The following is a 23,935-nucleotide window of genomic DNA, read 5'->3' as shown; positions in this document are numbered from 1 at the left end:
CAGCACAGGAGCAACACATTAATGCTTACCTCCACATTCCTGGTTGTACCTTTCCGTTTGGGAAACCGAGTTTCTCTGATTCCATGGCTAATAAAGGGGATTATACGATCATCTTCACCAGTGGTTCTGACCCCGTGTGAGGAAAATGGTGAGCTACTGATTGCAAAGATGGGTAGATGGTTGAAATATACAATTTCAACATTTGCCTTCACTAACCAATGAACATTTTATTTTGTTTTTCATCTGTAGAAACCTTAACATCTTCATCTTTAACAGACTCAATGACAGATCTCCATTGTGTCTCTGGCATCGAATTCCAAAGTGTAAACCCCCTCTGAATTCTTCCACCGCAGTCTGCTGTTTGGGAATTTTTTCTGTTGTGGGAAATGCACTTCCCGTGTGTCAACTGTTGCTCCCAGCATGCGCTCTGGCACTACACTCATTTTCCTTCTGATACTTGCTCACTCTGTTGCTGTGATCATACAGTGACTTGGTGTCGCACGGCCCAGGAAAATGATACAGATCAAGGTTTTTACATTGTTGAATTCAATTGTCAGTTTAGCCTTATTTAGGATTTTGAAATTGTCTGTCCTGTACACAAGTGTGTGTCAAAAATATCTGAGTGGAAGAAAGGTGTTCCGAATAATGACATTGAGCACTATGCACTCTCGTCCAGTCTGGAAAACAATTCCTCACAGGCAATTTAATAGACAATAGGTGCAGGAGTAGGCCATTCTGCCCTTCGAGCCAGCACTACCATTCATTATGATCATGGCTGATCATTCTCATTCAGTATCCTGTTCTTCCCTTATCCCCATAACCCTTGATTCCACTATCCTTATTAGCTCTATCCAACTCTTTCTTGAAAGAACACCTCCTGCTTTCTCGGGTTCTTCATTCCGTTGACTTCAAATCTTCACAGAATTCAACAGAACTTGTCACATAGTCTTTTCTTAATTTTTGTTCAAATCACTGTGAGCAGAGTGGGAATGCGTTTGCCTCACAACCCAGAGGTCTGACCGTAGTCTTGGAACCGTACTGTACTATTGATCATTTCACCAACACCAGGGAGAAATATCTGCTGTTCTGCATAATTTATACAATTCACTTATTAATAAGGTCATAGCGTTCTGGGTCTATGTGACGAGGTGACCGAGCGGTGAAGGCGATGGACTGCTAATCCATTGTGCTCCGCACGCGTGGGTTCGAATCCCACTCTCGTCGCTGTTTCTAAGGCTGCTATTTTTGTACGCTCACAGCTGTCTTATTGAAATTGGAACTCCAATGGTCAGTTTATATGCATCGACGCTATTATAAAATCTCAAAGAATACTTTGAGCCAGTTGCCTAAACTGCATTGAAATGTAGATCGCATTGGGATGATGAAAAGGAACGCGATTTTATTTTTCAAGTCAAGCTGCTGTGACTTCTTATTGTATGAAAGAGATCCAGGAACACCAAATAACTAGAGATGCGAAGTGTATGTTTATGCAGTGGGATTCTTAATGACTGTTTTGTCAGATGAAATCTGGAGCAGGTTGAGTAGAAGTGATTCATCTTGGTGAGAAGAGCACAGAGAGACAGCACAAAACAATGGAGATATTTCAAAAGGGGCAGGGCATGGGTGTAGGAGCACCGAGAACGAGCTGTAAATGCACAGTGGCGAATTGCTGATGTTGGTGCCGTGCATGGGCACGGAGAGACTTACGCATTGGTCTCTCCCTCGCCCGTTGCTCTCGCCATTGATGAATGCTGGACATAAGGCACAGATAAACACAAGATGTGGAAAGCAAGCTCCAAAACGTTATGCACACACTGGATGCATCACATTGCACTATGAACAACTGGAGAAGTCAGCATGTTAACTGTAGGGACTGAACCTAAACTGTGGATCAATAACCGCAGATTCATGCAGCATAAGCATGAAAAATGATTTAATGTGTCTTTATACGCATGTCATTAACGGACGTTTCGTTCTAATACCCGTGTGGTTGAAAGAAGAGGACACCACATGTCAAGCTGGATGGCAACGTAACCAACTTTGCTTTGAAATTGAGATCTATTTGATCATTTTACACAGTGAACAAGATCATTTTAAATAATGCAAACCAAATTCCCTCACCTGGAATAAAAGTGCGATTTAATTATTAATATTGTCCTTGCTAAGTAGCAGTTATTCAACATGAAAAATAGGATGAAATTTTTATTGAGCATACATCAATTAGGACAATTCTTTCATTTCGGATTGACTGAAACATGCACATGCTAAACAATGTTTAAGAAAGAATGTCTTTTGGAAATAATAATTCGGTGGTGACTAAAAATAATATAAAATTCACATGATGCGGATATTCCACCAATGGCTCCAGTGGTGGAAATGGTCAGTGGGCAGTATTTCTATGATGATATAGAGGTGTGTCAGCTGCCAGGGATGGGAGCTCCCACCTCATCTAGAGCAGCGTGTGTTGACATGGACAAATAGGAGACTCGGTGTAATACTCTAGCCAATGGGAGTGAATGAGGGTTGTTGCCAATAGGCCAACATGTGACCATGAGCTGTGAGGTGCAGTGTCACTGGGCGGAGGGTGGGAAGAGACCCAGTGAGCGTGAAGGGAGTGGGAGAGAAATGGAGTCAGTGTGCACTGGGAGGGTTTATAAACACACAATGTAGACTGCTCGACCTGAATTAGAAACTCTCAGTAAATGAAAATCAAAAGAACTGCAGATGCTTAAATCAGAAACAACAACCAGAAGATACTGGAAAAGCTCAGCAGGTCTGGCAGCATCTGTGAAGAGAAATCAGAGTTCACATTTCTGATCCAATGACCCTACCTCAGAACTGATGTGACTGAGAAACAATGTCAGTTTATATGCAGAAGGTAGCGGTTAAGGAGTAAATGATAGGTGGGGATAGATTCCAAAGAGAGATATAGGAGCAATTGGACAAAGGAATGAAGAACGATCTGGCTGGCGGAGGGTGATTTGATGTTAATGGGGACTGTTAGTGGCTAACCGTAGGTAGTGTGTAATGGCAGGCTATGCAATAACAAGGCCTGGAGTGTGGGCTGGGGGACTAGGGCGAGAGGACGTCGGAGACTTAGGACCTAAAATGAATGAATTCAGTTTTAAGGCCAGAGGGCTGAAGGGTCCCCGAGTACAAAATGAGGTGTTGTTCTTCCAGCTTACGTTAAAGTTTGGCGCAGGAGAAGCACAGCAGGTCCGACAGTATCCAAGGAGCAGGAGAATTGACATATTGGGCCTAAGCCTTTCAGCAGGAATGTGAGGGTGGGGAAGAGGGCTGACAGATAATAGGATGGGTGTGTGGGGCTGGCGGGGAGGTAGTTGGGAAGGCGATAGGAAGATGCTGGTGGAAGGTAATGGTGAGAGGGTGGAGTGGATAATTGGGAAGGAGGATGGACAGGTAGGACTGTCCAAGAGGGTGGTGCTGAGTTGGAGGGCTGGATCTGGAATAAGGTGGGGTGAGGGGAAATGACGAAACGTTGATTCTGTGGTTGAAGGGTCCCAAGATAGAAGATGAGATATTCTTCCTCCAGGAGTGATGTAGTTAGGATTTTGTGGTGGATGTGGCCCAATGTGCAGTAAAATATCTGCTGGATGTGGGCGGAACCTCTGGTGCCTTGGATGGAGGTGAGGGGAAGGTGTGCGCCCAGGTTTTGCACCTCTTGCAATGGCAGGCAAAGATGTTGGGAGTGGAGGATGGGTTGGTGGGGAGCATGGATCTAATGCGGAAGTCACAGGGAATGGTCTCTGAGGAATACTGAAAGAGGTGTGGAGGGAAAGCTATCTCTGCTGGTGGGGTCTGATTGTAGGTGGTGGAAATGACAGAGGATGATGTGTTGTATCTGGCTGAAAAGTGAGGACTTGGGGGTTCTATCCTTGCTGCGGTTGGAGTGGTGCGGTTCAATAGCAGAGGTGCGGGAAGTGGTGGAGATACACTGAAGGGTATTGTTGATCACATGGGTGGGGAAATTGCAGTCCTTGAAATGCAGGGTCATTTGGTATGTTCTTGGAGTATTCTGCATCAAGCTTCCCTGGAACACTGTAGTAAGAATAAGACAGATGTTGGCCAGGGAACAGGCTCATGTGTTAAAGTGGCAGGCAACTGGACTCGGGGTCTTTTTTGGTCTGAGAGGGATCGCAGATTTGTCCAAATTACACTTCGTCTCTTTGTAGGGACTGTCAGATTTAGTCCCAATCACCCACTTCATGATGCTAACCTGTAAACTTCTTATCTTCAATTCCCTGCAACTCCTTATGAACACAAATTCCAGTACCTTTATAGGTGGAATGTTCCAGATTCTAACAACTGTCTGTTCATCCAGAAACTGCTGAGTTCCATGTTGACTCTGCGGTTATAAAGGATTGAATTGAATGATGAGATGCTTTTCCTGAGCTCCCATTGAGATGCATTGGAACAGTACAGGAGGCTGAGGGCAGTGTAGGTGTGAGCAGGCAATGAAAATGACAGGGCTGCACTGTGAGTGCTGCTTGGTTCAATGAGTATTTTCGAGTTGAGTGTAAACAGAGCGTTGTGGGACAGGGAGAATGTGAAACTGAAACTCATTTTTCTTTCAGCCCATTCAGAAATTCACATGGTCCCAAACGGAACAGCCAGTTTGTAAGCGATACCTGTGGAGATTTTGTAACAGTTTTTAAGGTATAAAATATCAGCTTAAGTAAAGAACACAGGATTTTGATTATAATGGATATGTTTGAAGGGTAGGAAGATTGCACGCTCAGTTAAATTCTCTTAATAGGAGTAACTACCTGAATCTAGAGAGCCTGTGTGACAGAAGACCTCAGATCCGCGGTGTGCTCCTCTTGTACAATGTGGGAAAATTAGGGATGTTTCCAGTGTCCCTAACGGCTGTGTGTGCAGGAAATGTTCCCATCTGCAGCTACTGGGATACTACTTTTCAGAGCTGGAGCTGTGAGTGGACTCACTGTGGAGCATCTGCAATACTGAGAATGTTATGGACAGCACGTTCAGTGAGTTAGTCACACCGCAGGTGAGGGTTACACAGGCAGAAAGGGAATGGGTGTGCATCAGATCAAGAAAAAGGCTCAGAAAGGGAGTGCAGGAGTTCCCAGTGGTTATTCCCTTCCCAAACAGATAGTGTATTCTGCTTGGGATTCGTGTGTGTGGGGGTGTGTGTGTCGGTCTCAGGGAAAATCGGCAACAGCCAGTTTCATGACACCATACATAGCTCTGCTGCCCAGAACGGGAAGAAAGAGAGTGACAGGGGATTCAATAGTCAGGATTACAGACAGGCACTTCTCTGGCCAGAGCGATGAATCCAAGATGGTATGTTCTCTCCCTGGTGCCAGGATCCGCGATATCATGGTGCAGCTACAGGACATTTTGGAGTTGGAGGGTAAACAGCCCGTGGTTGTGGAACACACAGATACCAACTATATCGCTAAACAGAGGGATGAGGGCCTGAAAGTTGGATATTGGGAGAGCAGGGACTCATTAAAATGCAACTCCTGAAATACAATGTCAGACTTACTCCCAGTGCTGTGTGCTAGTGAGAGCAGGAATAAGAGGGTAGATCGGCTGGTTGTGTGGCTGGAGTAATGGTGTACCAGAGAAGGGTTTAGATTCTTCAGGCAGTGGGACTGTTTTTGGGTTAGTTGGGACCTGTACCAGCCTGACTGGTTACCCCTGGGCAGACCTAGGTCAACTCTCCTCGTGTGGGATATTGCCAGTTCTCGTGTTGTGGTTCTAACTAGTCTGGCAGGGGGGTGGGAAATAAACTGTCGGTTTAGATGGGTCACATTCAGGACAGGGAATGGGAGGTAGAATATGAGTGATGTAGTCAGCGGCTCAGAAAGCCAAAGGAAAGGAGGATTAAATGAGGATTGAGTCCCTCTTCATCCATCAGTCCTGCCATCCCAGGAATCAGAGACAGCATAGTACGGAGCTGTACAGCTCTCTGTCTCCATGTGCTTCAGCAAAATGGTGGAAATCTGCAATAAAACTAAAAAGTGCTGGAGATCCTCAGCTGGTTGGGCAGCATCTGAAATAGTGACAGATGCAGGAAACATTGCAGCCTTTTTCACTGTCTACTAAACGTCCAATTTTGACGTCATCTGCAAAATTACTAATAGCTCCTATGTTCACATCCAAATCATTGATATAAATGATGAAAAATAGTGGATCAAGCACCAATCCTTGTGACACTCCACGGGCCTCCAGTCTGAAAAGCATCCCTTCACCACAACTCTCTGTCTTCTACCTTTGAGCCAGTTCTGTACTCAAATAGTTGGTTCCCCTTTATTCCATGAGATCTAACCTTGCTAACCAGTCTCCACGAGCGCCTTACTAAAGTCCACGTTGATCATGTTGACCAGTCTGCCCTCATCAATCATTTTTGTTGCTCCTTCAAAAAATATTCTACCCCCTGGAAATCATAACAGTTACAGCACCGGAATAATCAGCCCACCATATCTGTGCAGATCATGATGACATTCCAAACTAATTCCAAAGAAACCATGACTAGTCACCCTATCATTGCTTCTCATAATGTTATAAAGTTCGATAAAGCCATCTAAAGTGTCCAGTGCCACAGGGAAATAGCCTCAGCCAATCCCTATGGTTCAAATGTTCTAATACTGGCAATACCCTTGTAAATCTTTTCTGAACTCTTTCAAATTTCCCAACATCTTTCCTATAGCAGGGAGACTGGAATTGAAGGCATTCTGGGGATTCCAAAAGTGGCCGAGCCAATAAACTGTACAACCGAAACATGAACTCCCGACTCCTATACTCAATGCACTACCCAATAACAGCTGGCATACCAAACACCACCTTCACCGACCTGTATGCCTTCACAGACACTTTCAAGGAACTATTAAACTACACTACACGGTCTGTTCGTTTGTCAACAACAACTTCCCAAAAACTTACCATTAAGAGGTTGCGTCCTATTCTGGTAACATCTTTCTGAAATCAGAGAGACTACAATTGAATGCAATATTCAAAAACTAGCCTCACCAATGCCCTACCCAGCAACAATGTGACCTCCTAACCCCTATACTCAGTGACAGTATCCCGATAGTGTGGAAGAAGGCCGTTCGGCCCATGAGACCATACCAACCATCGGAACAGCATTCCACCCTAACTCTGTAACCTACCATTACCCAAAGCTAATCCAGCTAACCTGCATGTCTTTGGATTTGTGAGAGGAAATTAAGAGCACCCAGAGGAAGCCCACGCAGACACACAGGGAGAATGTGCAAACACCACACAGACAGTGGAATCGAACCAGAGTCCATTCATTGATCAGCACATTCCATTCAATGTTAGTGTCCCAAATGCCACGTTTAGCAGCTGATCTCCCTGAAACTCTACTTTCCAAGAACTATGCAGTTGTTCTGAGCCCTCCAGAGAGAATTAAGGTGAGGATGAGAAAACAGGAACAGGGTTGAGTTGTAGATCTATGAAATAACTTTCCATCTTCCCCCTCTGTTCACCCCGTCTCCCTCCGCTCTGTCTGTTCCAGCCTCTTTGTCGGTCGCCCCAACCCCTCATGGGTCGTCCTCCCCCTGTCAGTCTGTTCCCCCATCTGTCGCCCTTTCGGTCTGTCCCTCCTCTCTGTCGTTTGCCCCCTACTGTCGGTCGCCCCCTGTCGGTTACCCCCTCCTATCGGTCGCGCCCCCCACCCTGTTTGTCGCACCCCCACCGTCGGTTGCGCCTCCTGTCAGTCGCCCATCCCGTCTCTCACCCCCACCGTCAGTCGCCCCTCTGTTCCCCCTGTCTGTTCTCCTCCTCTCTAATCTCACTTTCTGTCCTCACCCGTTTCTGTGCCAGCCCTCTCTATACCCCTCTCTTTCCCCACCTATTTCTGTCCCACCCCTCTCAATCTACTCACTCCCTGTCTGCCTACCCTGCCTCCCAAACCCCTAGTTCTGTACTCCCCCACTAGAGGGAAAATATCTTGTCTATTTACCCTATCCATGCCCGGCCTGATTTTAAAAATCTCCTTCAGGTCACCGTTCAGCTTCTGAAGCTCCAGGGAAAACAGCCTATCCAACACTGGCAACATCCTATACTTCTTTTCTGACATCTTTCATGTTTAAGAACATCCATCTGATAGGAAGAAGAACAGAATTCTATGGAATATTGCAAACATTGCCGAATCAATGTCCAGTACAGCCGCAATATGACCACCCAATCCCTATACTCAATGCTCTGACCAATAAAGACAAGCCGACCAACTGCCTTCATCACTATCCGATTTACTTGCTACTCTACTTTCAAGGAACTATGAACCTGCACTCCCATGGACTCTTTGTTTAGCAGCACTCCCCAGGAACTTACTATTAACTGTATAAGTCCTGGTAAAGTTTGCTTTTCCAAAATGCAGCACCTCACATTTTCTAAACTGAACTCCTTAGCCCAGTCACTCATCTGATCCAGATCCCCTTGTACTCTGAGGTAATCTTTTTTATTGTCTACTACATCTCCAATTTTGGTGTCATCTGCAAACTTACTTCCAATACTTCTGTTCACATCCAAATCATGGATATAAATGACGAAAAGTAGTCGATCCAGCACTGATCCTTGTGACACACCACTGGTCACAGGCCTCCAACCTGAAAAGTACCCTCTGCCTTTTACTTTCGGGCCAGTTCTGTACTCCATGCGATCTAACCTTGCGGACCAGTCTCCCATGAGGAACCTTGTCGAACACATTAATGAAGTCCATGTAGATCATTACGATGCTCTGACCTCAGCAATCCTCTTTGTTACTTCTTCAAAATACCTGAGTCAAATTCATGAGATATGATTTCCCATGCACAAAGCTGTTATTAGTATCCAGGATTTAACTCTGTACATTGGATCTGCGTTGCCCAGTTATAGGTGTTAATATTCTGAAGTTCAATTACACCAGCATTTTGTCAGTGACTCTGTATTGAGTCTTGTTACTGTCACCAACCCATTTGAGTTCGTTTTGAAAGGCAGCCCCTGTATCCGTTGCCCACCAGGAAATGGTGGCAGTGTCCTTACCTCTGGACCAGGAGGATCGGGTTCAGAGTTGAGAAACAACATCTTTGAAGAGGATGATTAGAAAACATGTCTCCCAGCTGTGCCTGCCTGAGCGTCCAAACAGAACCTATCCTGTAGTTTCTCTCCTGTCAGACTCTCCCATTGCTCAGTTTGTCCAGGATCCCCTCCTGTTGCTGCACTGCTCCTGTCCCTCACTGACCTGTCCATCCCCCAGTGGTCTCCACATTCATTCATTGTTTACAATCCCATTGTCCCAGTCCTCCAGACCTGGCCCCACCCGTCTATACAGACGGCTCAGTGGTTAGCACTGCTGCCGCACAGCGCCAGGTACCCGGGTTCGTTTCCGGCCACGGGCGACTGTCTGTGTGGAGTTTGCGCATTCTCCCCGTGTCTGAGCGAGTTTCCTCCATGTGCTCCGGTTTCTTCCCACAGTCTGAAGATGTGCAGGATCGCTGAATTGGCCATTCTAATTTGCCCATCGTATTAGTTACATTAGTTAGGGATAAATATAGTGTCGGGCAATGGGTCTGTGTAAGCTATTGTTTGGAGGGTCGGTATGGACTTGTTTGGTCAAAGGGCCAGTTTCCATACTGTAGGGATTCTGATATATTGGGCAGCAGCTGCTGTCAATCACCCGGACTCCTGTACGATCGGGAGCACGCGCTGTACAAGGGGAGACAAGTGCACGGGCACAGTGCTGGCCAATTGTGGGATTGGTATAGGTCAGTGCGTGGGAAGGAGGCTGTGGGTGTGAGGGATTAATCTGTCATTGGCATCTTCCTCGCTCTGGGAGCAGGACCCAGGGGAATGGCCCGTTTCCTGGCACCCTGACATGGGATCAGACTATCAGCGGTGCAGCGTTTTGCAGAAAGTTATCAGAACGCTTTTGTGAAGATTCAGGGTTATTATGGAAAGGGACAAGGATGGGCCTGCAATTAGAATTCTAATTTGGCTCATCCTCGTAAGATGGGTTTTGGCCAGAGTGTGCAGGAAGCAGTGTGTGCAGGATGGTTCTCATCAGAGGATTCATTCCTTCCTCACCCCCACCTCCCCCCGACTACCGGCGGACGCAGAGTCAGACTCATTGGTTTGGTTCTTAGTCTGCAGACAGGAGCTCGGAAACTGAATTCAAAGAGAGGAGAGAGAGTGTGAGAACTGGGTGTGGAGGAAAGGAGTGAGGAGATTGGTTTGGATTTCAGTCACAGAAGAGAGAAATTGTGAGACGGAGATTTAAAGCTTTGGGGGAACAAGGAAAATACAATTTAACACTATAATTGTCTTATGTATTTCCATCCTGTATTAACAGTGGTACCTTGTTTTCTCTGTTGTAGGGTACTGAAAGGGTGGATTTGTGGTTGAGAAATACAAATTGAACTTCATGTTCAGATCTGATGGTTACTTGATCCGTGCCGATCTGAATATCATTGGCCTTTTCATCTGGAAGGAAAGGTGTGCATTCTGTCCGTGGGCGAATATTCCAAATCTCAGTGTGACTGCAAAAGTACTGAGACACAGCCAAGACCATGTCAGCATGGTGAGTATGGAGAGAGGTTTCATTTGCTTTTGAAAGTCTGGAAAATCATGGCACATTTCCCAGGAACAATTAAGCCACAGCTTTGCTTTGTAGAAGGACAAGTCTTTAATTAACCATGCAACCAGAGAGACACAAGGATACCTGCACCTTGGGAAACACTATGAAAACGGGATTATTGTAAAGGAGTTAATTCTCGATCATGGATTGTAATCCATGGGCATTGTCACGTCGGTTCCAGCGCCGTGGGGAAACACTGGCAATGTGATGAATGCAGTGTCATTTTCAGTTATTAAACTGTAAAACGTACAGAAAAATTTACAACGATGTTGTCAGGGCTCAAGTTTCTGAGTTATAAGGAGAGGTTGGACAAGCGAGTGTTTTATGTTTAGAGCAGAGGAAACTGAGGGGGTTCTTTTCTAGAAGTGTATAAGACCATGAGAGGCATGGAAAAGGTGAATGCAGTCAGTCTTTTTTCCAGAGACTCAAGGATTGGAGGGCATCAGTTTAAGGTTAAAGGAGAAAGAATGAAAGGGAAGCTGATGGGCAACTGTTTTACACAGAGGGAGGTATGTATATGGAATGAGCTGCCAGTGGAAGTGTTGAAGTGGGTACACTCACATCAGGTACAAGGCATTTGGACAAATACATCTATAGGAAAGGGTCAGAAGCAGATGGGCCAAGTGCAGGGAAATGGGGTTAGCGTGGATTGACATTCTGGTCGGCATGGGCCAGTTTGGGCCAAAGGGCCTGTTCCTGCTGCAGGATTCTATGACTCTAAGTGCATTTGCTATTTCTCCCACTAACTCTTTTGGTATCCTGGGATGTATTCCATCAGGGCAATGAGACTTGTGTACCTTTACCTCCGTTAGCTTGCCCAGCTCTAACTCTTTCGTGATAATGGTTATTTCTAGGTCCTCACCTTTCTCAGTCTCCAGATCAATTACTGGCATGTTCTTCGTATCCTCCACTGTGAAGACTGACTGCTGTGTACTCATATTCCTGAACCCTGCTGGATAGGAATAACTAGGCACAGAACTCTTAGAGGTCTTCTTTGAATCTTTATTGATGAAACATGGCAGTAACATGGATAGTGTACATGCAAAACGCCTTCAGGCAGCATCAGGTAACTCCCTGCCTGTCCGATGTACAGCTCCCATTCTGGCCCTGGGGATAGCTCCTCATCACTTTTCTCCCCCAATCCCATCTCGCTTTCTGTTGATCTTCAAAGTTTTTCTAATCTCCTAGTTTCTCCTTCGTCTTTGCCAATTTGTATGCTTTCTATTTCAGTTTGATAGACTCCCTTATTTCCTGAGCCACCCAAGGCAGATTACGCCTTTTCCTACAGTCCTTACTCTTCCCTGATATATGCTTTTGCTGAGCACTTCGAAAAATTGCTTTGATATTCCCGCGCTGCCCGTCAACTTTCCCACCGTAAAGTCTTTGTTTCCAGTCTACATTAGCCAACTCCTGCCTCCTTTGTAATCTCCTTTGTTTATGCACTTGATCTTGGGATTGGATCTAATCTTCCAGCTTTCCAGCTGTGTTCTAAGTTCAGCCAGACTTATCACAAGTCTTTTATCTGATTACGAAGTGAGGCGATGTTTCCTGGGTGTTTTGGTTTTCATTGTCAGTGACCTTGGCTTTGTAATAAAGTACAGGATAGACATTCACAACAGCGTATTCTGGACGTTGTGAATGTACGACACAATCTAAAACCATAAATCTCTGTCTCCCTTCAGTTTAAAATTGCAAACTCATTATCTCCCACATGCTTCCTCACTATCTAAGTTTGGAACGCTAATCCACCTGACTATCCTGCATTTTCCAAAAATCTCCTTTGGTGAAAGTATGAATTTTGGATTCAGCTTTCCAGTTATTACCGTAAGAAGATAAGCACTGGGCACAGGGGAACAAGCCCAACCATTTAATACGGTGATGATTGAGCTCACCTCGGCCTCAGCTGGATTTTCCCGCCTGCTCTCTCTCACCCATCATCTCATTGCAAATTCAACATCTGTATCTCTTCATTAAATTGGCTAATTGTCCTGGCATCCACTGCATTTTGAATATGGAATTTCACAGATTCACAACATATCGAGACAAGTACATTATTCTTCATGAAAATAGAATAGAATCCCTATAGTGCAGAAACAGGGTATTCATCCATCGAATCCAGACCAACCCTATAATGAGCATCCCATTCAGACCCACTTATTCCCTGTATCATTGCATTTCCCATGGCTAATTGTCTAACCGGCACGTGCATGGACACTGTCAGCAATTTAGCATGGGCAATCCATCTAACTTGCACATCTTTGGACTGTGTGAGGAAACTGGAGAACTGCACAAAACCATGCAAACATGGGGAGAATGTATAAGCTCCCCGCAGTCGCCTAAGGTCACTGATGCTGTGAGGCAGCAGTGCTAGCCACTGAGCCACCTCTGCTTAAAACCTGCTGCCCCTTATTAACCTCCCTAACCCCCAATTGGCTGAATCTATGTTCCTTACATCATAAATCAGGTTGTCTAAGCGGACGTCTCAGTAAATCCCAGTGACAGCCTACATGCCCCGTATATCTGAATGGGGATCCAATACACAACATCTTCCACCCCACACTTTTCATTCACGTTCCAGAGACCGGGATCCAGTGGCTGCATGGGGACTACAACTTCCAAATTCCAAGGCAGGGACCGCACGTCTGTGGGGAAACCTGCACTGCACACGTACAGGATGTGGGTGGGGTTTGGAGCATGTGGTTTGGGGTAACTAGTGGAAAGTATTTCACACTGTGTTTATCTGGAGGAGGAACGTATTTGCTTGTAGTATTGATCTGTTGGAGGGTCAAAGTGTTACCACACCCACATGGGACCAAGTTCCATCCCCAACTCGTCATAACATTGGAATCGACCAATGAGAAACAAAGAAGGATCTGACCTATTCTCCCAGCCTGAAGGTTCCTCCTCTGTCCAGGATCTGCGACCTCCCTTTCTGTTTCCTTTTGTTTCATTCTGCTGTTAAATTTTTGATTTGCAGCAACTGAAGAGAAAGGAAGTGAACCCAGAAAGGGTACAGAGTCTAACCAGGGACGGGAAGTGGTGGCATAGATCTGCTTATCAGTAACTCCATGAGAATGGGGAAGGTGTACATTAGGGGGTAGCAGAGACAGAATGGTGGGACAGAGTAAGTGGGCTGGAGGGTTCCAGCTTTAGGGGAAGAAAGGGGGGAAAAGATATTTCAGCAAAACGAGAATTGTCTGTTCTGAATTTCTAATCTGTACGTATTCCTTTATACAGGGTGCTAGATGGTGAAGATTTGCAGACTGAAATCTCAGAATAATGCGCAGATCGTGATTAGGTTAACCAGCATTTGAAGAACCAAAGGTGGAGAATCACTCGGCCAAAATCCTGCAACACTCTCCCTTCCAGCATTGTCGGTCTATCTGCGCCAAATAGACTGTGAATGGTTCAAGACGGCAGCTCACTACCATCTTCTCAAGGGTAACTAGAGATGGGGAATAAATGCTGGCTGAGCCAGTGATGCCCATATCCTAGAAGTGGATTATATTTCTAGTTGCTGAAACCCAGTTGATGTTACTGAGGAACGCTGAGTGCATCCTCCAGGAGGCAGAACATCACGTTACCCCTGCCTCCACCCACACAGTAAAGCAGCAATATCACTGGAACAAAAGGCAGTTAAACCAAAGAAGGATATAGTTATTCGAGGAGAAGTCATCAAAGGGGATTGGAGCCTAGCAGGAACATGAGACTGAGCTGAATGCTCAGCTGTTTCCCATTGAATGGTGGAGCAGGATTGAAAGCCCGAATGGCCTCCCCCTGCTGCTATGTAAATATAGCCATGGAGCCCGGGTAGAAAGAAGTAAGCAGGGCAGGAATTCCCCATGAGATTGCACTTCCACATCAGGCTTCAGTGAGCGATGGTTTGATGGATTTTATTTAACAGGTGTCTTTGACACATAGTTTGTGAATTTGCATTTTTCTTAAAATGTAAATGTTTATTCCACAATAAATAAAACTAAAAGAAATGAAACTATCTGAATATAACAGTTTTTAGAATTTCAAATGTCCTTTCGAACAAAATCCTGTCGATTCCCGGACACCATCACTTTCCAGTTACTCAAACTCCAGGGAAATATTCCCTCCCTGTCTGAACCATTGGTTTGATTTAACTTTTTTTCAGTTCTCATTCTGTGAGATGTGAAGTGTTTTTTTTTCCCTGTTTCTCTTACCCAGAAGTGTTATCTCACACAGCTGAGCAACCTTCCCACCATCAGAATAGATTATTCCTTTATTTTGCTTTTTGTTAATGTGTAATCACCACCAGGAACACCCCCGTGTAACCAATTGAAAATTTATAAACAAAGCCATTACAAGTGACAGAGTGAGAAGGGACTAAATCAAAGTAGAGTTAGGGTGAGCGGGCAGCGGTGGAGGTAAAGCACTGTATCCCCTGCGGTGCTCACCTCTACATAAAGTCATCGAGAGCATTGATATACACCACATGCTCCTTCTCCAAGGACACCCTGCTGTACAGCCTTTATCCTCAATCATATAGTAGAATTCCCACAGTGTGGAAGGAGAGCATTGGCCCATCAAATCCCACCAACCATCTGAAGAACATCACGCCCAGAGCACTCCATCCCTGTAACACTGCATTTCCCATGGCTGATCCACCTAGTCTGCACATTCCTGGATAGTGTGGACAATTTAGCACGACTGATCCACCAAGCCTGCACATCCTTGGACTGTGGGATGAAACCAGAACACCTGGAGGGGACCCACACTATCATGGGGAGACTTTGGGAACTCCACATGGACCAAGATTGAACGACAACTTTGTACGTGGTGCTGTGAAGCAGCAGTGCTACAATCATAATTTAAATCAAAACAGATGATCATTGTTTATTGTCACATGCTGTTTGTGAAGACTTACTTCCCAGAGAGACACCCTGAGGTCCAGAAAGTGGCAATATAAATTCTGTCAACTCCAGCCCAGTTAATGTGATAAACAACCACAACATCAATGCTCCAACAGTGTCATCATGTACAAGGTCCTGTCCTGACTCTGATGAACAGTAACATCAGAATCAGAATCCTGCAGTGATGAGTGAACTCTACCCCACACGGAGGAGGTGGATGACCACTTCCCTGTGTCCACTCACTGGTCTCTCAGTCGTGTTGAAGACTTAGCAAATCCCTTGTCTCACAGAGAGAGAAACAGCTCCTACCCAGTGTGAACCCTCTGGTGTATCGGCAGGAGGGATGAATCACTGAAACCCTTCTCACACACTGAGCATCTGAATGGCCTCTCCCCTGTGTGGGCTCGCTGGTGTTTCAGCAGATCAGAGGATTGCGGGAATCCTTTCCCACACACTGAGCATCTGAATAGTCTCTCCCCGGTGGGAATGCACTGTTGTCTCCGCAGGTAAGAGATTTGAATGAATCCATTCCCACACACTGAGGAGGTGAATGTTCTCAATCTTCTGTGCGCTCACTGGTGCCTCAGCAGATTGTAAGATCGAATAAATCCCTTCCCACACATGGGGCAGGTGAACGGCCTCTCCCGGTGTGACAGTGTCTCTTTGTGTCCCGCTGGGCGGGGTAACTGATTCTTTCCCACAATTCCCACATTTACACAGCCTCAACCTGGTCCCGTCATATTGGTGTCTTCCTAGATCACATGACCAGTTAAATACTCGACCACAGACACAACATGGGAATAGTTTTTCTGGGCTGGGATTGCTGTTTTTCACTTCCATATTACCCGTAATAATCAGGATCTGCGCAATTGGGTGACTCTCAGATCGATTTAAAGTCTGAATTTCCCATCTGTGAACCCTTTCGTTGTAAAACAAGTTTCTCTCTGTCATTATTGCAGTAAAATTGCAGGAGGAATTGAGAACAGTTTCTAACTAACTATATGATTAGTTTCTGCTCAGGATCTGATTTCCCTGCTCTCCAGGTTAACATCAGTCTCTCTCTCGCACACAATGTCTCCATCCCTTTAAACGACAACAGCAGAGAGGGACAGTGTTCCTTTAAACAGCCAGCCTCTGCACATGCTCCACTGACTCAAATGAGCAGCCTAAACCTTTAGACACAAAGATACCTACGCCGCCCGGCAGTCAAGGCATTGGGGGGACTGCAGGAAAGGATGCAATTACCCGTTGAGGTGTAAACTCACTTGCTCAGTCACACAACGGACAGGCCGTCCACCACTCCCATATGCGAGAAGTAATCACTCAGGAAACCAAACTGCAGAGTCACCAGCATGTTTACAAATGACAGCAGTGGTTCGATGCTGCTGTGATTGCAGCTGTTAATCCCAACCAGCAATGAACCATGCTTGGACGTCAGTTTCCAGTCGAGTTCCCACCATTTTCTGATGTTTATCAAAATTTACACTTATTTGCTGGAGTCATAATTTAGAAGTTTCCATGCGATACAACAATTGGTTGAGTAGTTGAATACGACGAAGATTGCCAGGGACTGAACAGATGTATCAAACAGGTGGAAAGCAAAAGTGATGAATGGGATTGAATGCAGAGTAATGAGTGATAATGAATTTGGGAAGAGGAAACAATAACAGTGAGGATTCTGAGTGGTTTAGAAGCACAAAGCGATGTGGGAGTGGACGTTTATAGATCACTGAAGATCGTTGGACAGCAAGGTCAGTTGGTCGAGAGGGCTTTTGGATATGTTCTGTTGCTGACCATAGGCTGGGGATGATACTAGAACTTTAGCAATCGCCAGTTGAGGGAAAATCTAAAGGGCTGAGCACAAGCCTGGTCACTACAATAATCAGCATTTTTTAAAACTATAATGTAAAAGATGGAGGGCTGAAGTAGGCCACTTCTCCCATCAGGTCCGCTTCACAAATCAATGCGTTTATCACTGATACCTCTCTCCAAGTCATGGTGGAATGTGCCTTGGAGGGTAACTTGCAATTGAAGGGGTTTCAATGCACCTTCCCACCTTGTCTTTGTCGTCGGTACAGCTGTTGAGCTTTGAAGGTTCTGTCAACAGAGCCTGGATGAGTGACACCAGTGCGTTGTGTCAGTGGTGCACTCTGCTGCAATTGTGCCTTAGCGGTGAAGGGAGTAATTATTGCAGGTACTGTTTAGGGTACAGTTAAGTGACTGCATTGTCTTGAAGGGTGCTCAGTTCCTTAAATGTTATTTAAGCTTCACCCATCCAGGCAAATGGATAGAGAGAGAGAGAGATCTGTTACACATCTGATTTGCGCCTTGCAAACGATGCAGGCTGCACGGATTTAAGAGCTGAGTTAATAACCACAAAAATGCCTATCCACTGAGTTGCCTTTGTACCCAAAGTATTTATATAGCTGGTCAAGTTCCGTTTCTCACAGATACTTGTTCACTGGGCGATTATATGAGGGAATTCAGTTACAATATGCTATTGAGGTTCAATGGGATATGATTGGATTCTCATTTGTCAGAGTTATCATTGTTTTTGGTGCTTATGTGGACCAATCCGATTCTAATTCCTAACTAATTCAAAATCACTATTCCCGGCTGTGCTAGAAATCTCAACCGTTGCCGAGCAGGAGCTTTCTCTACTTGCCTTAACAATATATAAGGACACATGTTTCTGCGGCACTCAGTTTCTCTGATTCTGGGTCTGGGAACTGGGATTATGTGATCCTTTGCAGCAATGGGATACTGCCTTGTGTGGGGAGGTTGGTGAAGCAACAGATGTGAAACTACATTGTTATTGAAGCGTACGTTTCAACAATACCTTGCGTTATCCACTGAGCCTTTAATTTATTGTAGAAATCTATCAATCTCAGTATTCAACATGCAGTACTCGATGCAACCTCCACAACCTCTGGAGTTAGACGATTTGGCCCAGCCACATGCCATGTACATGGTGGGAAGTGTACCACCATTACACGTGGGGACACCTTGCAACATGTACATGGTGACTCCACCAATATTGTCTATCTCATACGCTGCAGGCAAGGATGCCCTGAGGCATGTTACCTCGGCGAGACCGAGCAGAGGCTACAGCAATGGATGAATGGACATGGCACAACAATCACCAGGCATTCGACCTGGGACCTGCTGGTGACCATCTTCCAAGGCGGACTTCGGGACAGTCAACAATGCAAAGTGGCCGACCGAGGCTGATAGCCAATTTTGGTAACCATGGGGATGGCCTCAAACGGAAGCTTGAGTTCTTGCCACATTACAGGTGGTCTTACTGCACAGCACATACAGACACACGCACAGAGACACACAGACACTCCGACAGACAAACTGACAGACACGCGCACTCCTACAGACCTATACACTCACGCAGACTCTCTCTCAAAAACAAGCTCACTCTCTTTCGTTCACATACTCACATGTACACGCACTCTCTTACAGACATACCCCTTTACACTCAGACTCACACACGTGCACCCACTCTCTCACACTCATACCTACCCACCACGCACACACTTATAAAGTTGTGGGGTGAATTTGTATTTACAGAATTCCACTTTATTTTGATCGAAAACTGCAAGTATCCATGTAAAATTCTGCCAGTCCAATATTTGTAGGGCACAGGAAGCCTCACAAAGGGCACATCACACCTTCAATGCGTTATTTGGGCCGATATGACTCCAATTGTTAAAGTTCACTTGAGAATGCAACTTCTAAAAAAGTTCTGAGATTTTCATATGAAAGAACTGAAACCAACATATCCATTCTAAAAGCTGAGAGACTTTACAATTTCAATTACCTCACACTGTAAACTTTTGTGATAAATTCTGTGTCTTATGATCTTACATTCGACAATTACCTGATGAAGAGCAGTGCTCCAAAAGCTAGTGCTCTCTAAATAAACCTGTTGGGCCATAACCTGCTGTTGTGTGATTTTTAAATTTGTACTCCCCTGTCACCACTGACTCATCCAAATCATTTGTTCTGCTCTGATCGCCGGACTGCAGGAATCGTGTGTTTGCACGGGACGGTGTTCAAAGGGGATTGACCAAGGGATTGCCTGGGCTGAAACATTCCCACTGTGAAGATAGACGAGCTCGGCTGGGGCTGTTCGTCTGAGAGCGCAGAAGGCTGAATGAGGAACTGATTTACATGCACATTAAGGGGATCGACATTTGTGATAAGAGTAAACTTCTTTTAGGAAGGATTAATAATCAGGGCTGCACATTAAACACAAGAGAGTGGACTTCTGGAGGAGATTTAGGAAGAATGTTATCACCCTGACACTGTTGTTTATCTGGAATTCACTGTATGAACCTGTGGTAAAGGTAAGAGTGATAAGAATATTTCAGGACTATTCAGCTGAACACTTGAGGAGCTGGGGCACACACGGATATGGACCAGGTACTGGAAAGTGTGGCGAGAATAAACAGTTGCTTGATGAAAGACCCAGACACCGCAACTTTGGGTGCAGTAAAATGGCGGCCAGTGTGGCTCTGTGGCGCAACGAAAAGCGGATTAGACTTCTACAGCATTGTTATTCAAAGTTAGTTGGGTTTGAGTCCGAGTTTATTCATAATCAATGATGGTTATGCTGATTCATCGTCAATTCCTGTCGTCTGGAATTCTGGTTCCTACAGCTGATCAGAGGAAATTCCTTACCTCCTTAGTGGTGAGTTTTGAGGGAAACGTATCTTTTAAACATGTTCGGACCAGAATTGGCAGATAAGTCACAAAACGTACAAAGTTCGAGCAGAAACCCACTGCCTCTGAACATGACTGCCCCCCCCCCCTCCCCGCCCCCACCAGCACCACACACACACTCACAGCCGCACTGACATTTTTGGTTTCTTAGATATCTGTTTCGTGGGGGCGATAGGTGGATGTGGATGGTCTGGGAAAAGACATTATAGTGTTCCATCAGCCATGATGAGATCAGATTGCGGGGTAGGGCCGAGAGGTTGAATATCCTCCACTTGTTGCCCTGTGTCTGTGTTGTTACTGGTAAAGTATTTTAAACAAGAACACCATGAGGACAATGTGAATCTAAAGCATGGAATATCAAGGTCCTTCCCTTTACCCAGCCGCTCTCACAGCGGGAATAGACGGCTCTTGTTGCAGCGTTAGATCAGAGCATGGAGCATTTTCACAGACCCTCTGTCAGACTGCGTGCTCCTTCACACAGGGGTCCAACTGGGCACATGGAGCAAGGGACCATCTGGATTTTGGGATTCAGGAACAGATTTCCCCTTTGCTGGGCTGGCCTTCTTGCCACAAGTAAACACGAATTTCGGACATTCTGCAAAACCCTGGATTCCCATCACTTTACAATTTAAACTGAAATTCAACTAAATCTTGTATAACCATGTTATATCTTCAGTATTCATGAAAACCGGTTTCAGTGCAGGATGTTTCATGTTGTCTGTATGAACTTTCAGAAGGAAGTTGGTGACGTTTCACTGAATCGAATTCTGTGCCCAATTAAAGCCGATCGAATGGAAAGCCCTGTGACAGCGGCAATGTAACATTGTCTGTCAACAACGCACGAACCCATGGAAACCTACTTGTCAATGAAGTCTGTTCTTCACAACATTTTTTAGGTCATTTTCTGAAGCGAATGCTCCAATAATCACAAGTCCATGTCCATATAACTTCCTCTGCGTTAGTGTTCATTTCAGAACTACAGCACAAGTCGAGCTGTTGGGTGGAAGGTGCCAGATGTATGAATATGACGCGTTAGAGGCTGGCTGCCGCGCCTCCTGTGGCGTAATAACTCAGCGCCTGGTACTTAACAGGTGTTTAAAATGCCGAGTTTATAACTTCAGTCCCGATTTTAAACTGCTTTCAATGACACTGACCAAGGGTAATTGGATCATAAGACTGAAGCACAATTGAAAAACAATGTTGAGTAAATCAAACTTTGCCCTTAAACTCCAGTTTCTGATTTGGATGATTGTTCTGTCTTTGGGAAAGGTGTCAATTATTAACTAAAAAGCTGCAAGTATTCCCCAGGTGAATATCTATCTGTGGATAGAGAAACAGAAGGAAAGTTTTAGTCTGATGGCCCTTCTCATATCGTTGACCTTGCACGAGGTTACATTCTGGGCAAGACTGTTTAGTTCGGTTCATATTATTTAATTTGCTGTAAACTCGCACAGTCCATTAAAGCAATCGAAAAGAACTAGATTTATCTGTTTGGGTAGTTTGAATGTTGTTAGCAAATCTACTAAAGGCATGATAAGTAGTATTGCTGCTGTGCGGAACAGAGCGTTCAAATAGGAATAAGGACGAGTCTTGTTGCTGGATTTTTCTGGCGGAGATCAGCGAGTATTAAACGGACTCAGTCCCATTTCTTGGGATTGTGACCAAATGTTAGAGGCAACAGATGGCAATGATAATGATGTTTTACATCGACGGACCAAATCTTACTCATTAGAGTCGCCATAGTATTACAGATCAGGTGGACGGGAGAGATGATGATCCTAATGGCAACTTGAGACAGTGCAACAATTAATTCCATGTTGTTGGTCTCACTCTATACCATAATCCAGTTAGCCAGCGGACTGAGCTAACTGGTTTCCATTTAATGCCGAGCTAAAGCAAACAACTCTCACCTCTGCATGTCCACTCACCTGTAGTTGGGACTTCCCCTCCTATTTATTCTTACCAACCTCACATCAGCTGGAACCCTTCCATTAGGACACAACTCAGTCTTTCGTATTTTTTTTTCGGTGCGATTCTTCAAATACTCCACCATCCCATTAAACCCCCTCTTTTCTTTTCTAGGCCATTACTAGTCTGATAAATAAATTCTCTAACTTCAAATGAGGCTGATACTGTTAATGGAGATCTTTCTGAGCGCACATCCTATGCGGAGTAACCTGAATGCCTTAGTCTGCCCAAATTTTGTTTTACTCACGTTGTGATCAGCATGTCCTTGATCACTATGACCTGCTTTTACCAAACGCAAACAAAGCTTTTTCACTGTACTTCAGCACAGATGAAAATCAATCAATCAATCGTATAAAATCAAGCAATCGAACGGCACAATCATTTCCTCACTGTGTGGAGCCAGTGCAGTGAAGGGGGCCTAAAGGTCTGCAGTGTGACAACATTTTGTGATTCTGAGTGAAATCACAGTTAAACCAACAGAATGTGGGAAGGAACACAGACGCGATATTGACAAAGACAGGACACCACACGTCTGCACCACAGACAATCAATCAAGAACACCGAAGATCTTTCAACATCATCCTCTAAGGTACATGCCATACGCCAGATGAAAACCTGAAAACTACGGGAAAGTGCTGTGGTCAGCGCTAACAGAGCTGCCTAGGGCAAGCGTGGTTGGCCCATAACCCAGAAATTCATGGATTGAAAACATCCCTTGCTCGTTAACAGTTCCAGTATTCAGCAAGTGTATCCTACCCCCGTCAGTGTTCATCTCTAACAGAGCTCCATTCTACACATTGCATATTGATTCGTCTTCCGCTTCCTGTCACTCAATGTATCTGAAATGAATATCTCATATTGATACACCCACCAAATTTACACAGGTGAGGAAAGACACTTCTGAAGATCTGGAATCTCTTTTCCGGTTCTTTGTCGATCTGCTATGCTCTGCTTCGCAAAATCCCTTCCCTGAGCTGGGAATACACTGCTGCAGGTGAGAGATATCAGTTGTGGTGTGTACCATGTGCACGATGCCCTACCGTTAGTCCCCACGTTGTTTCACGCAGCACGGTCTTCCCAGTGAATTGAAAAACCGTGAACGACAAATGGATCAGCCTGTGGGAGACAGCATTATGGCACAGACACCGATCCCCATTATTAGGGCAAATATCACCGATTATGAATAACCTCAGAGAGATACCAGTGACAGAGAGTCGCCATGGACTTGACTGGTTGTTTCGCTTCTGTCAGCGCGGGAATGACACCTCACGTTGATGCCGTTCCTCTCCATGTCTCTGGAACAGAGCACTGAGGGAGAAACAATAGCTCATTTTTATTTCCCTCCTCCGCGTTTGACTGTCAGCAGCCCCGCAGCTCAGGGCCCGTAGGGATAGCTCACGGTGAGTGAGGGCTTGACGTGGATCCTCTCCATCTGGGACAGTTGGAGCTCAGATTTTAACTGCTGCCCGGTTGTAGCAAAGATTCCAACACCCCTGTTTAAAAAAAGATTTTCTGCAGGATTACTGCGTGAAGATGGATTCTGAGCATCAAACAGGCTGGACAAAAATGCACTCGTTTGAATATACCTGAAGGAAGAATATCCGGAGTACATTTCTCTCTTTCCCACCAGTTCAATATCTTTCTCTCTGTCTCAGATAAATGATATTTAGAGGAAGTTCGCAATAAAATTTACTCACTGCCAGCGCCTGAGTGAACTGGCCGTGCCGGT

General features: G+C 45.2%; 1 non-coding gene across 1 annotated transcript; it reads left to right on the top strand.

Moving 5' to 3' along the window:
- Positions 1 to 1,142: 1,142 nt before the first annotated feature.
- On the top strand, positions 1,143 to 1,224 carry trnas-gcu (transfer RNA serine (anticodon GCU)). The gene has a single exon. It is a non-coding gene; the product is annotated as a tRNA-Ser (tRNA).
- The last annotated feature ends 22,711 nt before the right edge of the window (positions 1,225 to 23,935 follow it).

This window comes from Chiloscyllium plagiosum, unplaced genomic scaffold (genome assembly GCF_037043375.1).
Source record: "Chiloscyllium plagiosum isolate Xiang-an unplaced genomic scaffold, Cpla_swu_hap1 HiC_scaffold_40, whole genome shotgun sequence".
Lineage (NCBI taxonomy): Eukaryota > Metazoa > Chordata > Chondrichthyes > Orectolobiformes > Hemiscylliidae > Chiloscyllium > Chiloscyllium plagiosum.
The sequence above is the reverse complement of the archived record's forward strand: the minus strand, read 5'-3'. Positions and strand labels throughout refer to the sequence as shown.